The 13,301-nt window shown below is 44.0% G+C and overlaps 1 pseudogene; it reads left to right on the top strand.

Annotated features, from left to right (window-relative positions):
- The first annotated feature begins 7,637 nt into the window (after positions 1-7,637).
- On the top strand, positions 7,638-8,210 carry LOC119284117 (annotated as a pseudogene).
- The last annotated feature ends 5,091 nt before the right edge of the window (positions 8,211-13,301 follow it).

Below are 13,301 nucleotides of genomic sequence, written 5' to 3'. Positions count from 1 at the left end.
TTCATAAAACAGAGAGGCTTGGGGACACATGCTTTCTGTTCTTCAGTTTGTTTCAGCTTGATACTTTCTTTTGAGTTGTCTTATCTAAATAGTAAGCCCCCTTTCCCTCTATAACCAGGACCTCTCTAGAGAAATATGCTGATAATAAGGACTCACAAGCATGACTGGTGTGATGTTAAGGAGAATAAATGCAAGATCGTTTGAAAGGGCAAATGTGGTTTGCATTTGACAACAATTTGCAGCTGAGAAAATATGGTTCCTCTTTGAGCTACTAAAGAGCAAGAAGAATATAGTGGATGTCCGTCATATCCACCTTTTTCCTGTTGAACATTTCATTTCGATCTGCTAGTTGTGCAGTGTTTTTATGTCTGGCAAGAGAATGGACTAGCTTATTATGTATCAACCGCCTGATTGACTCAATTGTAGTGTCCAACTTAAGTAGTAACCCAAAGCCTGTTTGTGCTGAACATATGATGGCATGCTCATCTCATGCAAAAATGCATTTGTAAGATGTTTGTATAAGTTCACGGAGAATGCTTATATTACTTTTACTGGAAAACTGATGTTCAAATCCAATCCATCCTCTCCTAGTATTGAACACCAATACTACAAATCTTCGTCGGTTTTCCACATCCATTTGAATGGTTAAAATTTTGGAACTAATGATAGCAAATCCGTTGTTTGTTTGTTCAAAGGGAAAAACGTTACATGTCGAATGGTCAGTCTGCAGGCCGGAGAGGATTGAGCCGACACATGTAGTCACACCATGTTCTTCCAACACCGTTCTTCAGGTAGTTGAACAATCAAAAGCCAACAACAAAGCATTTATGGCAAACAACTCAGTAAACAAACAACAACACATAAACATGGCATGATGCACAAGTATGATGCATGTCAAGATTAAATGTTGTCACTCATGGCAAGAGATGATGCATAAAAAAATCCCACATCAAAGCAAGTTTAAATGAGGCCGGAACAATACAACACAATTTCGGAAAGTCCTCATATGAAAATTTCGAAATTGGTACTGTTCTGAATAAAACATAATGTCAAAGTTGCTAAACAGCAATTTAACATGCACCATGACGATCTACATATTTTTCTAGTCAAATTACATATCTAGATCATTTAATTTGGAGCTACGGTCTAGAAAATATGAGCAACACAAGTAAACATGGCAACAATGCAAAAAACATGCAAACATCAACCACGTTCACTCAAATCAAGGATGCAACATGACAATATGAACCTACACACAATTCTAAGCAAGTTTCATATGGAACATGATCAAAATGGAGCAACGGTTCAACAATTACAATCAACACAAGTTTCAACCACAATCTGCCCATAATAGCAACATAGCACTTTACAAGCATCAAAAAAACATGCTACAGTAACATGACGGGCACCATCATGATATACACTTAAAGTAGCGATAACATATTTCAATTTAACTTTAAGGTTCAGGTTCATAGGCATCATGGTTAATTTAATATGCTTTATGCAAAATGCAATGTTATGCTACAATATAACAAGACCGCACGCCAACTTTCAACCCATTCCAAGAACATTTTTATCCCATTTATAAAATAATATTTTGGAGATGCCGCGGGCACGTGTGAGTGTAGTTGTCTAGGAATGCTCAACAAAAGGGACGGGGAGAAGCTTCAACTACTAAGACTAGCCACAATGGGGAGTAACTTAGACTAGTAACATGCCTATGTTACTAGTCTTACTACCTCTATATTGAGAAGTAACATACAACATTTCATTTATTAGGCTATAGACTCATCTTGCCTTGATATGTGTGATGTTACTCATACTACTAGTAACTAGCTATGTTCCATATACCTCTCTTTCTTCATTTATTGCTTGCCATATCATCTATTTTATCTAGATATGTGTGATATTACTACCTATGTTACTCCCACTGTGGGTAGTCTAACAGATTCAAGTTTTCAAAACAACGATGGCACGGAGTGCTGATGCAATGGGAATGATGCGACAATGAACGCAACAAACAAATGAATCACACAACAACAATGAAAATAAATGGAAGGCAACTGAAGCGCCAGTCCCGGGGTGTCCAGGAAGGGGCTCCACCATGGAGCTTCTTACCACCCCCTTTTTGTGGCTTTTGGTGGAAAACATCCGAGGGCTTTTTGGTACTTTCCCCATAGCCTCTACCCCTTTCTCCCACTATATATATAAGTGGAGAGAGCTCTCCATTTCACTCAAGTTTCTCTCAACACATGGCATGCGATGATTTGGCTTTCTTTCTCTCCCTTCATGAAATAGTTTCGTAGTGTCGGAAGGTTGTCTAGTCTCTGGTAGGGCCTAGTCCTAGACGGCGAAGCCCTACTGGATAGTTAACACCGATGTGTGCAACCTGGTAGTGAGGTCGTAGTTGCGATCTTAGTTCGAGTGACATGCCGAGGTTTTGTTTGAGTGCCCCTGAAGAGCTGTCCGAAGGACCATCTGAGGTTCTACCCGAGAGCCTCCCGAAGGGCTGTCCGAGTGACCGCCCGAGGGGTTTTCTGAGGGCGAATAGCCTCATGGTTGGGAGGTTGTAAAATCCTAGCTGCGGGGATCTACACCAATGATCTTCGCGAACTCTACTTCCGTTGCGCTACGAGTTGGTAACGATCAAATCAAACCTTGTATGCATCTTCATCGTGGTCATGGGCTGGTGTGTAGGTCAGAATTTTTTTTGTTTTATTCTATGTTGCCCTGCACACCTAGTGTTGGAGGTGGAGTTTATAGGTGGCCTCCTTAGGTCTCCTCCATTGATGTAGACCCTCCACCTACATCCAAGGGTTCTAGGGGAACCAAATCCATGCCCAACACAAGCCTTGGACGTCAAGGATCCCGTATGAACAGACATGGGCGAAATCAAAGCAAAATCAGCGTAGTTATGGCCAACTTACGAAGCTTTCACGCTCTGGTACGAGCACTGGTACGACCGTCTTGCGCTTTGGAAGTTTCGGGTGCTTTAGTGTTTTGGTCATCAATTCTTCATACGAACTTTGATTTTCAAGTTCTTGGGCTCGTTGGATCGCTAGCAAAAAGCCCGATGCAATTGTAGCCTTGGATCATCACTTTGGACATTTGAATAAATGTCAAAACATCAAACTCTCCACATGGCCTTAATCTAGAGCCTGGAACTTCTTCCGTTTGTCCCCAATTTGGTGCTTTTGATGTGCCAAGTCCATGAACATGCCAACACACCTACAAAGACCACAAAACGAAGGAAAACTAATAAAAAGTAAATAACAGTAAAAGTTGCGCAACAAACTTGGTAAATGAGTAAAAGAGAAAAACTATGTATAGGGGACATGAATAAGTCCTAGATGGATATGACATAAGGGATTTTGGCACTAAAATATACTCTGAAAAGTATGTATAAAATCCACTCATCAACGACCATGATGGTTGGATGAATGACACACATAGACAGAGGTAGGGGATGACGCGCATGTGGGCTGGGCTGGCCATGCGTGTGGGCTAGGTTGTCCGTCCTGTTGCGTTGCACTGTTGTCGGTTGTGCTTCCACGGGCTAGCTATGTTGGACTCAAAGAGTTAGTTTAGTTTTTTAATATTTGTTCCATGTTTTTATTTGTTTTCCTTAGTTTGTGATTTCAAAATACCTATAGGCTTCTTGAGATTATTTATGTAGCCTTACTTGTCCAAACCAAAGCAACATAAATTATTCCAGGGGTTTTGGTTGCATTGTTTATTTTAAAAATATGTACCCACTTTGATTAAGGTTTAGGGTTTAAACTATAGGTGTGTTATATGGGTAAGTCCAAACTTGATGGAATAATTTCCGCAGCTTCCTAGTAGTAGTCGAAGGCTATATATATACACGTTTTCAAGACAAGTCACTTGATGAAATCCCTCAGTTTAAATAGATTTAAGGTCGACCATTCTATTAAATATGCGATTTTATTTAGGGTTTTAGGATTTAAACCATTCCACATGTGATATTTAGGTGTGAATTCGTATACAGTTATATGAAGTCCATGCTGACAACTTAGGGTTGGGAAGGGCATTTGAGTATGAAAAAGTGTTTTTTTTACTGGAAGTATGAAAAGGTGTTAGAGTTTTAGCCCTTTAAAAATTCGTGGACTTCAAATATTCTTATTATTACAATAAACAAATGATGATTATGAGATGACTACGATGCATAGTCGAATCCTAATTACTACCACTAATATAGGACTACTACATGTAGCCGTCCACCTTTTTCTTTTCATCCATCGAGTAATGCGTGTTCATAAATTTCGCACTACTAGGAAAAGGGCTATAGATGAAATGGACACTAATGGCGCACCACATGTGTGGTGCGCCACTGCTATATAGTAGTGGCACACCATATATAGGTACGCCATTAGAATCCAAATACCAATGGCGCACCACATACACGGTGCGCCACTACTAACAATTTTTTTTTCAAAACTAGTAATGACGCACCAGGGGATAGTGCACCATTACTAGTTTAACTAGTAATGGCACATCACACACTCAGTGCGTCACTACTAACATATATTATATTATATTATTTTTCAAAGTTAGTAATGACGCATAGTAATGGCGCACCACACCCACGGTGTGCCATTACTAACTTTGACCCAAAATTCCCTCGAATGCACCCCCCCCCGCCCCGTGGACCGCCTTTTCAGTTTTAAAAAAAATAAAAGAAAATGATGGAAATGTTAAAAAATAAAAGAAAATAAGTTTCCCATGTGATATGTGGTCTAGTTGTTGAGAAAATTTACAAATATGAATTTCGACTTTATTTGCAAAATCTCTCTGGAATTTGTAAAATGGGCATAACTTTTGCATACGAACTCGGATTAAAAAGTTTTTTATATGAAAAATCATCGTCTCGAAAAGTTACATCCGAATTTAACAGGGGCCACCCCATTAAACATTTTCAAAATCCTCAGAAACCTAACAGAAAAAAGTTACGGGGCTTTTAAGATCTGGAGGCAAAAAAATCAAAAAATTTCAAACTTACTAGCGGCGCACCGTTTGCTAGGTGTGCCACTAGTAACAGAGAAAAAACTAGTTTCGAATTTTTTTGGGAATTTTTTTTCAAAATATGATACGTAATACGAACAGAAGTTTGAAATATTTTTTCAAAATTTTATCACACTCATGAACATGAACAAAGTCCTAAACATCAACAAGGTTTAATAGGATTGATATGCTAGATATATCAACAAGTGCCTATTAAATGAGCTGGTGCTGGGGTTGGATCGAACTCTGAAGTTAAGCGTGCTTGGGCTGGAGTAGTGTGAGGATGGTTGACCTTTCGGAAGTTTGACCACGGAGTGTGATTTGACCCGAGATTAAGCCATAGTGACCCGATTAAGAAAAAAGTTAAAAAAATTTGATTTTTTTTAAAAAAATTTGTTAGTAATGGCGCACTTCTATGTGGTGTGCCATTACTAAGTCAGATAATAATGGCGCACGCCATTAGTAAAACATTCTAATGGCGTGATGCTAGTGGCGCACCTGTAGTGCGCCATTAGTAGCCAAAACAGGTGCGCCACTAGCAGACCTTTTCCTAGTAGTGTCGTAAACAATAACAGCCTCCTCTCACTTCATTTATACCAAAACCTACCTAGATTAAATGTCATTTCAACGAGTCATTGCCCTAATGCGCTCGGACGCTTATGGATAGATGGTGGCACACTTGTCTGAGTAGAGAGTGATGAACGGGTTGAACACCAAAGGAGCCTTGCTCGGATGGCCGGGGATGAGGAGCACAAGCCCATCTTGTCACTCTTCCCGAGAGTATAGCGGAGATCCTCTCACGCCCCTTCACCCACCCACCCTCCCCGTTGCATGCAACCGTTTTGACTACCATCCGTCGCTCCGTCACTACCGCCGTGAGTTAAATTTATAGCACATGCCTAGTGTGTAACCTGGGTCGGGCAGAGTGGGGGTTGTCATTCTGATCGGGCTTAGGGCTCTTTTTTTAGCCCGAAAGGTACATGCTAAAAAAGTTATTATTTTTGACTGAAAGGCATGGTTAGCTTTATTAACCTCAAATACTCCTTACATCATCTGCTAAAAATTTAGCAATAGTATCCGGAGGTGCATCCACCCATAAAGAAGGGGTGTTTGCACACCCCCACTTAGCTAGCTCACGAGCAACAACATTTGATTCTCTATTATAGTGCTCAATAGTACCCTTTGCGAACTCTCGTAATAACTCTCTGCAATTAGGAGCCACCACTTTACAATGTCCCTCATTCAAATGTATAGCATCGACCACAACAAAATTATCTATCCTCACCAAGACATCATCCCATACTTTGAAGTAACTTTAAACCTTCAAGTAATGCCGCCGCTTCGGCAGAACGACATTTGCCACATGCTCAAGGCGAGAAGTAGAAGCAGCAATGCAATTACCTCTGTGGTCTCTAACTATCGCCCCACATGACCCCGAATACAGATCCTTAATAAAAGATGCATCGACGTTTAGAATTTATTGCATTGCCAAAACAATGGGCCATGTGTTCCATCTAGGTGCATTAGTTTGTTTCGCTGCTTCTCGCGTGAAGTTGAGATCCAATGCATGGATGGCTAGCGTATATCGCAATTGCGTTTGCACTTGCTCCCTTCTGACCTGTTGTCTACGCTGCTACCATATGAACCGGCTCGATGTAGCTATCAATTCTGGAAGCTCTATCGAGTCGTCATAATTGTGTACGACCCTCTCAATCCGAAGCGCAACCCATACTGCCTTTGCTCTCACGCATATAAATAAAGCATGCTTGATATCTTTTGCTCCTGCTTTGCAAATTGGGCACTGAAAAATACTGCCAATGTGATGGTTTGCAAGAACATAAAAGCAGGGAATATCATTATGTAGACATCTCCATAGAAAGATCTTAATTGTTCTCGGCAGTTTTAGACTCCAAATTTTCCTCCGTACCGGTATTTCAGGTTTTAGGATTCTACTATGGAGGCTCGGGCAGGGCTCCGACTTCTCATTTTAGAATTTCATGTCGGACTTCGGACCAAAGAGTCTTTTTTTTTTCTCTTTGAGAATCAGGCTAGTGCCATTCAGACCGGGCTTTTGGGAGTCGGGCTGGGCTTGGGCCTGAGAAAAGAGGATAGCTCAGGCTTCAGACACACTTGGGATTGGTTCGAAGCCCTCAAAAAAAAACTTGGGATTGGTTCGATTGCTGCTGTTAGTCCTGGCCATGGGAAGCCCGGGCCGAAAAAGCCCGACCCGGCTCGGCCCAACGTTGCCCCCGGGGCGGGCTTGGGCCTAGATTTTGAGCCCGAAGGCCGGGCCGGGCCTGGACCCATCGTTTTTGCATTTTTCTGAAGGTCGGGCCGGAGCCCAACGGGCTTTTACGTGTTCGGGCCCGGCTTAGGCCCAGAAAACAGGCCCGATGGCCGGGCAGGGCCGGGCCCGGGCCTAAGTTTTTTGCGTCGGGCTTGGCTAGGCCCGGGCCGGGCCCGGACCTGGGTTTTTTGCGTCGGGCTTGGTTAGGCCCGGCATGAGGTTTGGCCATGTATAGCTGCTGTATGCTGTAGCGCTCCCCCAAATCTCATTCTCATCCTAGTTTAGAAAAGAAAAAAAGAAAATCTCATCCCATCCTCCACTGGCCCTAATGGCGCTCCCAGTCCCAGATGAACTCCTGGAGGAGATGTTCCTCCGCCTCCCCACCGCCGCCGACATCGCCCGAGCCTCCACGGCCTGCGTCTCCTTCCGCCGCGTCATCGCCGGCCACCCATTCCTCCGCCGATTCCGCGCCATCCACCCGCCGCCCCTCCTGGGCATCCTTTCCGGCAGACTCTACCCCGCCCAGCCGCCCCACCCTTCACCTTCAGCCGCCGCGGCGGCCACCTATGCCGACGCAGACTTCTCCTGCCCCTTCGGCCCTTCCTCCCCCCGTCCCCCGGCCGCTGGTACCGCCGCGACGTCTGCGACGGCCGCGCCCTTTTCAGCCCCCGCCTCGAGGAGGGCAGCGATCCGTTCAACAGCATGTACGACTACGACCCCCGCCACCTCGTCAAGGAATTCGCCGTCTGCGACCCCCTGCACCGCCGCTACCTCCTGCTGCCTGCCCTCCCCGACCATCTCGCCGATCAGGTCCACCAGCCGGGCATCTTGGAATGCGAGCCCTTCCTTGCTCCTCCCGGCGTCGACGACGAGCACCCGTCATTCAGAGACTTCAGAGTAATGTGCTTGGTGCGGTGCACGGCCAAGCTCGTCCTCTTCGTCTTCTCGTCCTGCGCCGGAAGATGGCTCGCTGATCCTGTTACCTTTGACGCTTTTGGATGCGGGGCATCGCGCCGCTACTACGCCCATGGATGCTTCTGTTGGCAGGTTTGTTATGAAGATGACGCCGAGATGTTGCTCGTGCTCGACGCGCGCAGGATGGAGTTCTCCGTCGTCGACCTCCCGCCTCCGCCTGGCCCTGATATGCGGCAGGTGGCCACTGTGGAGGCAGGAGAAGGAAGGCTTGGGATGCTTACTATCGATCGAAGTAAACGTGGTGCACATCGTCTCTTGTATGCCGTACATTCGTCGAAGGATGGGAATGGCGCAAACCAGTGGCAATCCAAGCCCGCGATCCCTTTGCCGGAAAATTATCGCTATTGCATTTGCATCAGAGGTGTAGCTGGTGGATACTTACTCCTAACTGGGCGCCCAGAAAACAACAGGGCAATAGTAGACTATTTTTCACTGGATCTCCAGACTTTGCAGGCTGAGTGGTTCTGTCAGACTGGTGATTATGTCATTATTGATGACTTGTATGCCGATCTCCCGCCGACACTTTGAACTGGTAAGCTTGCCCTGGATCTTTAACTGCTTGTTCTGTTTGCATAGGACATTGCAATATGACTTTTGGTAGCGTGCACCACCATTCTACTTTGACAAAGGGTTCTGAACTCTGATGTGGCCAAATTACTTTAAACCCGTTATAATGCTCATATTGCCTACTTTCCCTTCAGTTAAGCTGGATTTGACATGTATTTTCCTCATTTTTATCTTCACTAAGTTATCATGTCTGGTGCCATTTTAGGTGGAATAACTATGTCTGCTAAATTATGCCACAATTTTTTTTTGTTTCGCCATCATCATATTCGTAATGACCCAATCTGTAATTATGCTTGAACTTGCAACTGTAACTGATGCTGTCTTCCCACGTGGGAAACACACTAGCCAAACCAGCCTATTACATCGACTGAGGCATGAAAAGCTGAGACATACACTAAATTCGATTCCCAAACATATGTCTAGCCTAATGGGAAACATGAGTACATGACAACTGTTATGGAATGCAGTCCACTGCTATGTCCGAATAGATGGCAAGACGATGCTAGTTTCACTTAAATTAAAACAAGACCAAAGGCACTAGAGCCTCTGATTTTCCTTTGGAAGAGGGAAGTGGGGTTGGAATTGGAACGCAACGCCCTCGTGATTCCCCAATTTCACTAAAATTTGCGCTTCAGCGCTTGGTTCTCCTGTCTCAATATGACGTGATACTTGGTGTCACATTCTCAGTGCCCGTTTATGTAATGATGGCTCCTATCTTGCCTCTCATGCATTTACAAGTCTATCACTCTGATTAAATAACGATAGGCAGTAGCTTATAACGTTTTGGTTGTACTAATAAATCAAACATATTAAATCTACATTTAGTTTCTGCTGTCTTGCATAACGTGCTAACTGATAGGTGAATACCAAATACTAGTTGTCGTCTCATATATGAATTCAGATTCCATGCTGATGTTTATGCCCAGTAATTTTTCCGGTCTTGAACTGCGATTAATTACATGTTTCATTGTCAGATAATAACTTCAGAAACATGTGAGTTTAGTTCTGCAAATGAAGGTTGACGTTGAGCATTTCAATCAAATTGGATGCTCATCTTATCAGCATAATGACTTTTAGTGATTCTCCACTAGCAGATATTTCTATTACATACACGTATTCATGAAAATCTTTGTATTATGGAGAGTTAAAATCCCCACTCCCGTTTAGTATTTCAACTGAATACAGAAAAGAGTCTTGCTGACACATAGCCTCTATTCATCAGTTTGTTTCAGTTTAATACTACTTTCTTTCGAGTTGTCGCATCTAAACAGTAAGCACCCTTTCCCTCTGTAACCAGGACCTCTCCAGAGAAATACGCCAATAGCAAGGACTCGCAAGCGCGACTGGTGTCATGCTAAGGAGAACAAATGCAAGAGCTTTTGAAAGGGAAAAAGTAGTTTGCATTCGACAACAATTTGCAGCCGAGAGAATATGATGCCTCTTTGAGCTGCTGAAGAACAAGAAGCATACACTGGATGCCCATCGCATCCACCTTGCTTTTCCTGTTGAAGATTTCATATCGTTTCTACTGCTCGTGCAGTGCTTTTATGCCTGGCAAGAGATTAGACTAGCTTGTTATGTATCCACCGCCTGATTGGCTCACTTACTTGTACTGCCCAGCTTCAGTAGTGTCTTTGTTTGAACTGAGTTTGTTTGCGGCTTTAGTAACCCAAACTCTGTTTGTGCTGAATGTATGGTGGCATACTCATCTCATGCAAAAATGAATTTCTAAGATGCCAACACCGATAGCAATGCGTCAATCCATATTGAGAGAATCATTATTTATAGATGTTCATATATAGAGGATGCAGTAATTACTGGAACTTCATTTTTAGATAGATGCTATCAGGTGGAGTTCTACAAACTACAACCCAGACCCCTCTCCCTTTGTTTTATCTGAAACAAAATGTCCTCTGTCGGTGAAGGTTTTCCACATCCATTATCAATTCGAATTGTAAACTCTGGAACTGATGATAGCCATGATGTTCTCACAACACCATTCTTCAGGCAGATGAACAACCGGCAGAGGATTGAGCTGACACTTGCAGACGTGCCATGATGTTCTTCCAACACCATTCTTCAGGTAGATGAACAATCACAGGCCAGCAACAAAGCATTTAATCAAACACTTGCAGTATCATCAGTCACCACACCAGTACGCAGTTTTGTAAGGCTGGCGCATACTTTAAGAAAAAACTTTTTAACCATAATTATCAGTTATATGCCACACACAAAATACATCATTAGATATGCATTCAGAAGAAGTTTCCAGTGATATAAATTTTGTGTCACGTAACTCATATTTTGGTGATTTTACTCCTAAAAGGTTAGAGTTCTTCGTTAAGCTCGTTACTTTGGAGTTGAGTGGACTCCTAAACGGTCAGAGTCCACTGAGAGCATCCAAGCATGTGGATTTGCGTCGATAAAGTAAGGTCAGATCACCTCAAGATTTACCCTTGTTGGTCGAGGTTGAACTTTGTGGCCAAAGCTCAAGGAGAAGAAGGCTAGGTGTCTACTGCATGTCCAACGAAGAGTCGAAGATTAGAATCCCCTATATTTGAACTTTAGGCAAAAAAATGGCATTGTCTTTGTGTGCTCCTCTATTGGTTATTTAGATCCTCTCTTTTATTTGTGTTTAGTGTAGCCCTGGATAGTATTTATTGTTAATCTCTTTTTTACTAGATTTATTTTAGAGAGCTTATATATATCCAAGTTCTTTTTTTGAGGGTATATATCCAGTTTCTATAAAATCAATAAACTGGTAAAACTTTGCAGGCACATATTCACCCCCTTTCTAGTGGACATATCTGACCCTCTAGTATCTAGGTAGGAGACCACATCTTTTTTCTAGACAGGTGGGAAATACCCGCGTGGTTCGGATCCCAACACATACCACTCCCTTCCGTAAACATTTCCACAACTAATGTTCTGCTCGCTATTGGCGCCGACCATCCATTTTCACTTTGCTGATGAACACGGTTGGTGAGGAGGCGCCATACATAGACAATAAGAATGGTGGCTAGGGAGTATTTAACAAAAAACTATCACAATTCGTGGAACCGTGCCTATAAACTACCACTTTACAAATTTGTGCCAAAAACTATCATTTTTCACTAATTCTTGACTAAAAACTACCAAGTCTGAAAAGAGCCCGATTTGGCTCTTTTAAACGTGTTTCTGACTAGTTGGGCCCACACGTAAGTGGGCTAAAAAAGCAATCGGGTCCCTAGTTTTTTTTTTCAAAAAAGCAATCCAGTCCTGTAACGCGTCGTGGCTGTGGCCGGCCCCTGGCCATGGCAGCGGTCAAGCCGTTGCTGTGGCCAGCCATGGCCGCTCGTGGCGGAGGCAGCCATGAGTGGAGCCAGCCAGCCGGCCAGCAAGCGGCGGCGCTGCACGCACGCTCGCCGCGACGGCGGGGGCTGCTGCGCACGCAAGGCCGCGGCACGCCAGCACGGATGAGGCGGCTCCAGCCGGCCAGCAAGCGGCGGCGGCTGCACGCACGCTCACGGCGACGACGTCCAGCACACGGTGGCGCCGGCTGCTGCGCACGCACGCAAGGCCGCGGCACGCCAACACGACCGAGGCAGCTCCAGCCGGCGTGGTTGTGCCGCCGTCTCCAGTCCCGACAAGCGTCAGAGAGGTGCTTCGCCGGGGCGTCGCCATAGCGAAGAGCGCGGAGTGCACAAGATGTGTTCGAGGAAATGCCAGAGAGAGGGAGAGGAGGAGGAGGAGGAGGAGGAAGAAGAAGATTAATGCTGACAGGTGGGCCCATCCTATCAGAAAAGCGTTTAGAAGGCACGAATCGGGCACTTTCCCGACATGGTAGTTTTTAGTCAAAGATTAGTCAAAAAGTGGTAGTTTTCGGCGCAAATTTGTAAAGTGGTAGTTTATAGACACGGTTCCATGAAATGTGGTAGTTTTTTGTTAAATACTCGTGGCTAGAAGGACTCGGATTTGGCGGAGTCGGGCGGTTTCATCTGATAACATATCTTGTGCTCCCGGTGTTCCTATGACAATTGGTGCACGAATGCAAAAAGGCAACACTAAAAGTCCTCAAGGATTCTAAAAATAATTTGATTAAATAGAAATAAAATGTGTATACATGTCAAAAATTCCAATTGTAAATTCAACTCGCAATGCAAGAAGAAAAATTAGCATTCATGAATTTAACACGGCCCGCTTGAAACTTCTCTCACTCGTCACTGTCATTCCATGTCCTTCGATCCTGCATGAGTCGGGCTACCCCATCGGACTTGCAACCAGTCAGGTTAGGCGACTAACTCCGTGGTTACCTCCTACTCCCTCCGTTTCAAAATACTTGACTTCCATTTGTTTACAAATGGATGTACCTATATACTAAAACATGTCTAGATACATCCATATTTTTATAAATGGAAGGCATGTATTGTGGAACGGAGGGAGTTTGTGGGAGGTCCTATATGGCGCAGCA

This window comes from Triticum dicoccoides, chromosome 4A, assembly GCF_002162155.2.
Source record: "Triticum dicoccoides isolate Atlit2015 ecotype Zavitan chromosome 4A, WEW_v2.0, whole genome shotgun sequence".
NCBI lineage: Eukaryota > Viridiplantae > Streptophyta > Magnoliopsida > Poales > Poaceae > Triticum > Triticum dicoccoides.
This window is presented reverse-complemented; position numbering and strand designations above follow the sequence as displayed.